Consider the following 7,327-nt stretch of genomic DNA (forward strand, 5'->3'; position numbering starts at 1 on the left):
ATCCTACTGTGAAAATCTGACATCAACTTCTCTCCATTATAGGATACCATAAGCTGTGACAGAGAGCTGCAGATGTTATTGCAATAAATGAACTAATGCCCCTTTAATTACCTAATGTCCCTTTAACTGTAATGGGTGGGATTTGTACGTTTGAGGCAAACTAACTGGTTCAAATGCGGCAGACAAGATCGGCCAATCCCCAAAAAGTTCTTGAATGAATTTTAATGAAATCATGATTTAAGGTGGGATACAATTCAGGTTGAAACTATAGAGTCCCTTCAAAAAAGCACCTTCACAAATCATAGTGTACAATTTTAAGACTGTCCTGAGGATGGTCCACTTCTCACCAAGAGGTGGCAGTATTGAGTTCTCTATTCCCCTTTCCACCCTGATTCAATTTTATACAGAATCAAGGAAGGCAGGAGGACTCTCTCTCTCTCTCTCTCTCTCTCTCTCTCTCTCACACACACACACACACACACACACACACAGTTCTGTTCCTCAGTACTCGTGATTCTCATCATGAGAACCAAAAGAAAGACAGCACAGTTCGATGCCCAGGAGGTCAATACACCCTTGCCTCTCTCTCTTTGTCTTGCTGTCTTGGTTTTGCTGTCAGTTTTCTCCCTGTGCTCCACCTCTCCCCTCATCCTCCTTCCTCTCTCCCTCTCCACCTCCTCTTCTCCTTTCATTGTCTCTCCTCCAACTGCCTCCCACTCCTCACCAATTTCTTATTGTCCATCTCTCTATTCCTCTCCTCTCGTTTGGGTAAGTGTCTCCCGTGTTCAGGATGATAACTCAAGCATGTGTGTTGTCTGAGTATCTATATCTGTGGGTGACTGAAGTGTGTTGTGTGTGATTGCAATTGTGGGTCAGTGGTGGATTCTGTTGGCAATGAATTGCTCCTTCAGGCTGGAGGACTCTGTAAGTGCTTCAGTAACGGAGAACCAGTTCGGTGTGTACAATGACAACAGCTGCCAGCCAGCTAGTACACTCCAGCTCACTCAACCAGGTGGTGGTGACATGCCATTCACTGCAGTCAGCTGAGCAGCTGTGGTGGGAAACCTCTCAGAGATAACACTCACTATAAAGATGCCTGTTGTATCCCATATCACTGAGATGTTGCTTCAGAGCGGATAATAATCAACCAATTGATCAACAAACCAATTCTACCTTCATTTTTGAGTTCTTTGGGTATTTGGGAAGACACATGAAGGAAAATTTAATCGGCTTCGCATTGGCAAGTCAGGTGATATCTTGGTGTCATTCAATATCTTCAAATGCCATAATTTACTTTGTCCCTCCTTCCCATTGGACCCAATGTACAGTATTATTTTGGGTCTATGAGAAGACTGTCTCACAGTTATAGCAGGTACATTTTTCAATAGAGGTATAGTTTTTTTCTTTGATATCAATTTACTCTTAAAACTAAATGCAATGCCTATGTGAGAATAGCACCACTTCATATATATCCAGTCAATATCACAAAGTAAATACCAAGTAATAAACCAAGCAAATATCAGATCTCTTATCAGTACATGAGGTTAGCCTACCGTCTCTGTTGGTGTCCATCTGCCTGAAGATCTTCTCTGTCCTCTTCTCGGGTGTCGACTCGTCCTCAGGCATCTTCATCACTGAAGATACCATCTTATAGATTGCCTACACGGGGACACAAGTAAATACATATCATCAGAGATAAATCCATGGACTGCTAAACCTTTTTGCCCAGATTTAAGAAACTGTCTCACTTTGTGGCCCAGGCTAATATAAGCATGCTCTTGTTTTGAGGGGACCAACCAGAAACAGGCTGGTGACCCAGATCCCTTTGGATCCTGAGCCCTAGTTTAAGAAACACTTGATGAATGAATTGTGCACATTTACTGTTTCTCTCCATGGTGAGATACAAGTGTCACAACTGTGATGTAATTTTATGAGATCACATTACTCTGTGGTCACTTATTGCTTATTTCATTCTGTCTCTGCATTACATTTCCCTGCTCTCCATCTCTTTATATTGCTTGTATGCATACTGTGGCTGGATTAGGTCCAGACTAGAATTTCCATCACAATGTGAGTACGACCACTTATATATCTGGTTTTGAATATCCAATATTGTGAGTAAAATCCAATACTTCGGATTCATCCAAACCTTTCACATCAGGCGTCCTTCTGTAATTGGATGATAGATCTTACATTGAAACGACAAGTGTAACCATAGCTTAAGTGTTAATGTTTTATGTGAGCCAATGTCCATTGGCTACACTTAATTATTCATTATCTCGTACACAAATTTGGCCTAATGGCTGCAGCCAACATTCCTAAATTGGGCAACATTCCTGAATTGACCAGTTCTTCTTTCATTCATTCATTTCTTCCTTCACTGTTGGTTCTGGTTTAATTTGTGCTGCAAAACAGGCCGAAATAGTGATGATCTGTACAAATGGCGCATGCACTTTACTTGTGTAGTTTGTGTATTGCATTTCTGCTGTTCTTACTCAACCTGAATATTTAGGAAATGTTAAATAGACTTCATACTGTCATTGTTTCTGCAGTTATTTATACTTTTCAGCTTGTGTAATTGTTGCTGCTTCTATTCAGCTGGCTGAACTGTGAACATTCATTCAATTTAGTCAAAGAAAAATGACAAGGCGCTCATTGGCTGACCTTGTGCTGCTGCGGCATGTGTGCTGTGATGGGCTTCACAAAAAACACCCTGTGCTACAGCATATACAATGCACTCTAAAACAGAACAACTAACACACTAAGAGACACATGAAGGCAAACACACAGGCAAGTCAATCGCCAATATACAGGATCTTACGTAACGATCCCTTGTGCTACTTAATTTACTTATATAAAGGACATTTATTTTGCTGTGTCACAAAGACAGAGGACGGCGAGTCAGGATATCTACAGTGACTGTGTCTGTTCTCTGGTGGCACCATGGGTTTACACCCATTTAACATGGCTGTGAATCTATTCCAACATGCCAATTGGCTCCAGTGCATCACCGTTCTATGATTATATTTCCATGGCTTAGGTAGAGAGAGGTGGAGGCAAACAAACATGTACACAATCATTCACAGACTATTTATCAGTGTTGTGTCTCCTCTCTTCCCTGTTGCATTTCAGGCTGTTTGGCAGTAAACAGTGAAATCACAGCCCACTCTCTCCATCTCTAATAAGGAGGAGGATTTGAGGGGAATGGGAGCTGACATGTGAACAGAGGAGAGCTGATTGTGATTACAGTGCAGTGGGAGCTTTAAATAGGCGCTGGTTATGCCTCCTATTACATACTAGCAAGGCTGCTCAGCTCTGGGGTCACGGCGGAGCTGAGGAACAACCTGCAGCCATAGTTAATACCAGCGTTCAGTTCGGTCTACAGCGCCGACTGTTATTAATCGAAATCCTTTAAATTGCTTTGAGTGTTTATTTTATTTTAGCTGATGCTTTTATCCAGAGTGACTGAAAATGAGCGCAAACGGAAGAATGAGCTTCACTTCCTAAATCCCAAAATTACAAGCAATCAATAGGAAGTGCAAAGGTCAGGAGCGTATCTTTTCATTATTCCTGTGACTGCAGAACGATCATAGAAGTGCAAAGTGCTGGGAAAACAAATACAATAAGAGCTAAGGAGAGACATAGAAGGGCTTTCTTTGTCTCAGCCCCATTCCTTTCTACAATGGCTTCCACTGCATGCCTCGAATACCTGAGTGCTTGATTTAATGGCACTTGATTTGGTAGCACGGTGGCGCAGTGGTAGCGCTGTCGCCTCACTGCAAGAAGGTCCTGGGTTCGATTCCCGCCTGGGTCGCACTGGGGGTATGTTCTCCCCATGCCTTCGGTGCCTAGTGCCCAGGTGGGCTATCTTGTGAAAAGGGGCCTTTCTGTGTGGAGTTTGCATGTTCTCCCCGTGCTCACATATAACATATAAACATCGAACAAAAAGTTCGGAAATTTGTGTTTGGTAGATTATTTCTCTGTTGTAACAATGCTTCTTGGCAATACATTTTATACCGTTGGAAAGCCTGTTTATTTCCCTTTTAAATGGTGCCTCATTTGTAAAGAACATGCATTTGTGGGATGAGCAGCACAGCTGAGTATGTGGGTTGCGCTCATGTAAAATTTGCCAAATCTTCTCTGCCAATGCCAAACAGCTTATTCTGCTGTTGCTATTGACTCTTGTTTGGTGTTGCTTGGTGGATTGGATGATTGAAGTCCATCAGTAACAAGGAAGAAACAAGACATATTGGCAATTTTACAATTTATTCATTTAACAAACAGTCAGGAGCCTCAGTAGCGTGTGGAAGAACCATACACAGCCACAACAGCCTGGCACCTCCTCATGCTGGTCACCAGCCTGGTCACACACTGCTGTGGGATGGCATTCCACTCCTTAACCAGGATTTGTCGCAAGTCAGCCAACGTGGTTGTGTTGGTCACTCTAGCACGAACAGCACGCCCAAGCTGATCCCATAAGTGTTCAATTGGGTTGAGGTCAGGACTGTTGGCAGGCCATTCCATTCTCTCTACTCCCAAATTCTGGAGGTAGTCTCTGATAAACCCCGCTCTGTGGGGGCGAGCGTTGTCATCTTGGAGGATGGAGTTCGGTCCCAGACTGTGGAGATATGGGATTGCCACTGGTTGCGGAATCTCATCTCGATATCTCTCTGCATTGAGATCGCCTCCAATGATGACAAGCCTCGTTTTTCCAGTGATGGAGATGCCGCCCCACACCATCACACTGCCTCCACCAAAAGGTGTTACTCTATCGGTGCAGCAATCAGCATAGCGTTCTCCCCGTCTTCTCCACACTTTGACCCTACGATCCAACTTCCGTAGGCAGAATCTGGACTCATCGCTGAACATAACGTTCCTCCACATGTTCAGGTTCCAGTGCAGGTGTTGCTGACACCAGCGCAAACGGGCCTGACAGTGAAGGGCAGTCATGGCGGGCCTCCTGGCAGCCCCATGAGCCCGGAGATCGGCTGCGTGCGGTCTGTTCTGGATCGTCTGGGCCGAGAGCCGTGTGCCATATCGTCCTGCAAACCTTGACTGCAAATCTGTAGAAGACAGCCTACGGTTCCTAAGTGCTGAAAGGGTGAGGAACCGGTCTTCTTGGGGTGTCGTCTTCTTGGGACGCCCACTTCGCGGTCTGTCTCTGACATCCCCCGTTTCATGGAACTTGGCCTTCAGTTTGGAGATGGTACTATGGCTCACTCCAAATAATGCCGCAACTTGCTTTTGTGGAACACCAGCTTGAAGTTGCCCTATCGCACAGGCCTTATCGAGATCAGACAAACGTGGCATGCCGATTCTTGGAGCAGACACCGATTGACCACTGTAGCAGGGCCCATGCTCACAGGTGCTGCCAATCAGGTGCCAATCAGGTACCTGATTGTCAGCACCTGGGGGTACCGGAAGCTCAAAACAAGAGTCAATAGCAACAGCAGAATAAGCTGTTTGGCATTGGCAGAGATGATTTGGCAAATTTTTCATGAGCGCAACCCACATACTCAGCTGTGCTGCTCATCCCACAAATGCATGTTCCTTACAAATGGGGAACCATTTAAAAGGGAAATAAACAGGCTTTCCAACGGTATAAAATGTATTGCCAAGAAGCATTGTTACAACAGAGAAATAATCTACCAAACACAAATTTCCGAACTTTTTGTTCGATGTTTATATATATATCGGTAAGGACCCCCACTAAAAACATGACTGAAGTTGGTCCCCGGGCGCTGGACTGCCCACTGCTCCTGGCTGCCCCCCGGAGGAAGGACAAGCCTTGGATGGGTTAAAAGCAGAGACTGAATTTCACCCACCACCATTGACAGCATGTGTGTGTGTGGTCGCTGCATGCGTGTGTTGTGTGACTACAATAAAGACAAGCTTGCTTGTCCGGTTTCGTTTTTTTTTTTAACACAGCCAATCTTTCAGACAATACCATCACTTCTGAGGCTGTTCAAATATCAGGGGGTCTGGTGAGGTCCAGTGGGAAAAAACATTTCCAAATGTAGCCTGTTTTTATCCAGCCTGTTATTACCCAGGTCTGATTCTTTCTTCACCAACACCCAGGGAAACAACCCTCATCTCAGCTGGTTTTCATCTCCTCTCTCTCTCTCTCTTCCCACATGACACCCTGCCTACTGGTCTATCCTCCTGGCTGGTTGTCTGTCTGTATCTCCACTCTCACCTCCTACTTCGCCTTATGGCAGGATTCTCTTTATTTCTCTCAGTAATTCAACAGCGAATACTGCCTAGGCATTGTTCTGTCTCTCTGTCACCCATCCTCTTTCACTCTCTCTCTCACACGCACACACAGAGGCATCTATTCTTACATTTTCAACAGCATTACGCCAACTTTACAAAGCATTAATGGCCTAAGCAGCATCCATGCTGCAACCTGAATGCCCCAAAGAGAATAAAGAGGAGGCTCTTTTGTGTGCGTTTTGTATTCCTGCAGCAGGGAGCTTCCAGACAAGACCACAACATCAGCACCCGTGGAGCCGGAAACAGTCTGAGCATGAATGAGTGAGGACAGAGAGAGGGAGAAAAAGAAGAAAGGAGGAAAAAAACATGTAGCTACTGAGCCTCAACTCTGGACTTATTACCTGTCCACTTATGGATCAAAGTGAGGGAGAGTGAGAAGGAAAGCATCATTGAATTAATGTCCCGGTTATTACCTCACCACTACACCTCAACCACATCAGATAATAGAGAGAGAGGGAGGGATGCGGGGGGGGGGGGGAAGAGAGAGAGAGAGAGAACAGACAGAGATAGACAGAGTTGGAGAGAGACAGAGGGGAGAGAGCAAGGGAGGTCGTCCACTTGTTGAGACTTATTGATGCAGACAGGGCCAGCTGAGCACTGTTTGAGTGGTCCTGCAGTAATAAACACGCAAGCACACAAACACACACACTCTCTCTCTATCTCGTCTCAGCATCACACCAAAGATGAATATGTTTCCCGTAACGACTTTATTCACCCGAGCAGTGATTTATTCATCTACCTTCCTATTCTATTCAATCTCAGTAAATTACCACTATGAATGCTCTCCACCTCCTTCTCGCCATTTGAGACAATGTACTTCCCTCCGCGCCCGCCTGCTCCGCTGAGATAGCGCCGCGTTTCAGATGGAAGGCAGATAGAGAGGTTAGACATCAACTATTGATGAGTGGATGAGACAGTTTTATCTTTCTCCCTGTGTTCAGGGTTTGTCATTATCTGAAGAAAATGAGCCAGGCTGGCTGCGATCCATCTCATTCAATTACTCCCACAGCAAGGCCAATTATGAGCATCACTAGCATTTACACACTCTCTGCAG

The sequence above is a fragment of the Centroberyx affinis genome, unplaced genomic scaffold, assembly GCF_046629955.1.
Source record: "Centroberyx affinis isolate AG114_WGS23_722 - 3 ecotype Tasmania unplaced genomic scaffold, CSIRO-AGI_Caff_v1 ptg000423l_1, whole genome shotgun sequence".
Lineage (NCBI taxonomy): Eukaryota > Metazoa > Chordata > Actinopteri > Beryciformes > Berycidae > Centroberyx > Centroberyx affinis.